This window comes from Syngnathus leptorhynchus, chromosome 21 (assembly GCF_054491065.1).
Source record: "Syngnathus leptorhynchus isolate UIUO chromosome 21, UIUO_Slep, whole genome shotgun sequence".
Classification (NCBI taxonomy): Eukaryota; Metazoa; Chordata; class Actinopteri; order Syngnathiformes; family Syngnathidae; genus Syngnathus; species Syngnathus leptorhynchus.
Window position 1 is genome coordinate 778,975 of NC_141215.1, and position 4,130 is coordinate 783,104.

Genomic DNA, 4,130 nt, shown 5'->3' on the forward strand with positions numbered 1-4,130 from the left:
GGAAGCAAGTGAAATTGTATGTCTTCCTGATAGGGCTGTATCTGCGACAAAATCTGATCAAGTTGGTGATCCAGATTTGGAAAATACTCCTAAAGCATGAGTCTGACTTCAGCCTTGATGATGATGAGCCACTGATAGCAGTTTATCTCAAGTAAATATCAGTATTGATTCAATTTAGAATACTTTTGTTTATACACTGGAAAAAAACGCTTGCTTTAGGTTCCTTTATGACAGTACTTTCTGTGAAGTGGAGCTCCACACCACCAAAACACGCTGTCATCATATGTGTCAAGGAGAGGCGCTGTCCAACCTTGACACAAAAGAAGTTGGCTTCGCGCCATCGGAGAACTTTTATTTCACTTTGATCCTATAATGAAAATGTCAAATTAGTACTAGCTGTTGAAATATAGATCTAGACTACAATTACTAAAGTAACATGATGCCTTAAGGGCCCTTACTCAGGTGAAATGAGTGTGGTATATCTAGACACACACGTGTACACACACGTGTACACACACGTGTACACACACGTGTACACACACGTGTACACACACGTGTACACACACGTGTACACACACGTGTACACACACGTGTACACACACGTGTACACACACGTGTACACACACGTGTACACACACGTGTACACACACACACGTAGTGTGAGAGAGAGAGCACACACGTAGTGTGAGAGAGAGAGAGAACAATCAGTTTACTTTTTTTAAATAGAAAATGCCCAATGGCACCGGCATCCCTCTTGTATAAACCATTCTGATGGGGAGAATCTAAAAAAGAAAGACTGATTAAACTTCAATACTTCATGAAGGAGAGGGAACTAAAAGAGAAGGACTGATCTTACAGCAGAGACAGTGCCATCGGTTGTGAAAAGGACACCTGCCTCATGGCAAATGTCCTTCAATGGCCGGCTCATACTGGTAGGGTACAAGAGGGCCGTCCCCTTCTCCTCCAACTCCGGGGTCACCTCCATCCTCCCAGCGATGTAAATGGAGGTGTTTGTCCGGGAGAGGAGGACCCCTTCCTCTCGCCCCCGGCCAAAATTAATAAAACGGAAAGTACCTCCGACAGAGACGTCGGAGGCTAAATTAGGAAATAAAATGAATTTACAAAGATGGTGGCCATCACACAGGGCCACCACTGTATTCGAGTGTGAGGCCCCAGCCTCCACCGTGTTGTCCTCCTTTAAAACCCATCTAGAATATTTTGTCATGGTTTTGGAGGCCACGACTTTGGCTGTGAGTGCCTTTGGCACTTGTTGGAGGCTCCATAAGTTTTCCATTCTGAAAAAAATGAATAAAAATAATAACTGATCAGCAGAGACATAATTACTACAGCACTTATATATGGTTTAATTAGTCTACATGATGACATAAATTGATTTCATAAAATAGCAGCCCTACCCCTTTGGAAGGTGTAAATGTGTATACCCTTCCCCAAATGAGTGTTGTTGAATTGTTTTTATCTATCTATCTATCTATCTATCTATCTATCTATCTATCTATCTATCTATCTATCTATCTATCTATCTATCTATCTATCTATCTATCTATCTATCTATCTATCTATCTGTGATATAATTGTTTATTTATTTCCAATGAACTACTTCCAGTTTAGTGTATTTTGGAAGTTGTTAAGAGTACACTCCTTTGATCTAAAATTGCATTCTCTACATAATTTAGGAAGCTCATATAATGTTGGCACCTGTACATTTGTTCCCACGCTAAGCAAAGATTGTAATAAATTAGCACTCTAATAAGTGATTATACATTTATATGTGCACTCTAAGAAAGAAATTACGCTTTCACAAAAAAGGATACAGCGGATTGCAAAACACATTACACAACCTGTAAATCTTACAATTTAAAACTATAATTCCTTACAAAATAACATTTGTGTACAAAACTGATAAAGCCAACATAAATTTTAAGCCAATTTAACATGACTGCCTTCATTTTCTCATGTACAATTTGCACAAAGACATTGATTATTTTACATCTGATCGCATTAAAATTCACTGGAAAACATCCGTGCAAAGGCATTAACAATCATCATTAAAAGCCTCATTTTAAGAAATGAATAAGACTGACTATTTTCTATTTGTTATAGGGAAATAAACATCTGCATTCTACTGCCAGAAACGGTGCTGAGAGTTGACTTTTTTATCTAGCCGCGCAACTCGCATGATTGACAGCGCCACGTTTTTTTTTTTCTGGCCGCGCTTCGTTCCCAGGCTTTTTTTCCCTCATGCGGTTCGGATCAAAAGAGGTGGCCAGCCTTGTTTAGGCGGCATCACAATATCACACGGATAAAATAACATTTATAATTGTACAAATAAGGTTATACAATATGACTTGGATTATTTGCTCATTTCGTTTGAGAGTACGCACTACTGAATGATATTTAGTCAAGACACACAAAATGCACCAAGATGTGCATTCTCTGTCTTAAGAACTAAACCATACGAAGAAATATATTGTTCGAGAGATGCTTACTAATGGATACATTTCTTGAGGTCATAGGACTGGTCTAAAGATATAATAACATACATTTTCAAGGTCATAGGACTCATTTAATAGTTTTACACTTGCCGTCGTGCGCGAGTTTTTTTTAGTTTCTTTTTTCCATTGTGCTTGAATTCCAGTTCTTCTTCAACCAAATCGGTACAATTATTATACCTTGTAAGAAACGAACCTGAAGACGTCTTACTCAAATTCGCGTGTACAGGGCTTTTCGGAACATTTGAAAAGGCCTGTCTGTACACGCTAAAAAGTGAGGATGTGACTTAATTTTCACCCAGTTTAAAGTAGCAACTACTAATTTAAACAGTAACACAATGGTCTACAGTACAAAAATAGACTACAAAGTGTTTATAAATGTTTTGGGAAAATCAAATTTCGGATTGGGGTGAGATTGATAAAAAGCGTCTTACCTTTTTCGATGTCTGGGAAACTCTGGCGGGAACTGGAGTGCGCCCCAACATCTTTGAGGGTAGTGGGAAACTTCAACTACAGTGCAGGCTAAACAGATATGCAACATTAGCATATGCAAGCAATAAAGAGTGTCAGATACACATATCCCTGTAAATTCGTGTGAAATGTGACTATACGATTGAGTGAACATGTTTCAGCATTTTAAGATGATGTTCATGATATACATACTACGATCATAGCCCTTGTGAATTCCGATTTCTGTGAATGTATCACAACCCACAACCCTACGCGATGTTAATACGTAGTATCGACCAATATGATATTAATTACACACGGAAGAAATAAAAATACTAACAGCGAAACACATGTGAAATGTGATTCTACGATTGAGAGCTGTCAGTCATGGTCAAAACATATTTTTCACCATGACTACAGTTCTGATGACCAGTTCTAAACGCCATTCTCTGCTGCCAGATGTTGTTCACCAAGTATAAATTGGCAATGACTAAGTGGTGAAATAAATGGGAATATGAACATAATGAATTAGTATTAAACAAATAAATGTCTGATTTGTGTATTTAGTAAGGTGCTTAGTTTTGACTCTTATCTAGCAGCCCAAATCCACGTGTAAACGACTTTTATAAAACTTAGAAAAGGCATTTACACGCGGATGTCTAGTAAATGAAATGTGAGGATATAGGAATACTTCATTTTCACAGAGTTTAAAGTGGCGAATACTAATTTCCACAGCAACAGAAACGCAATAGTTTACAGAGCACTGGGTCTGATTGGCTACCATTACGCTGCCTGAACCAACCGCTCACGTAATTGCACGCTGCCTTAGCTAACCGCTCATGTAATTGGGCGCTGGCTTAGCCAATCGCTAACTGATTTATTACGTTAACACTGAAACTGTCTTGTGTTCAGCAGTTTGACGACAATGTGAAAGTAAAAACAAAACACAAATGAAAATCTAATTAGTGTGAAGGCCTTCACACTATTATTAGTGTGAAGGCCTTCACACTATTATTAGTGTGAAGGTGAAGACCTTCACACTACTGTTAGTGTGAAGGTCTTCACCTTCACACTAACAGTAGTGTGAAGGTCTTCACCTTCACACTAACAGTAGTGTGAAGGTCTTCACCTTCACACTACTGTTAGTGTGAAGGTGAAGACCTTCACACT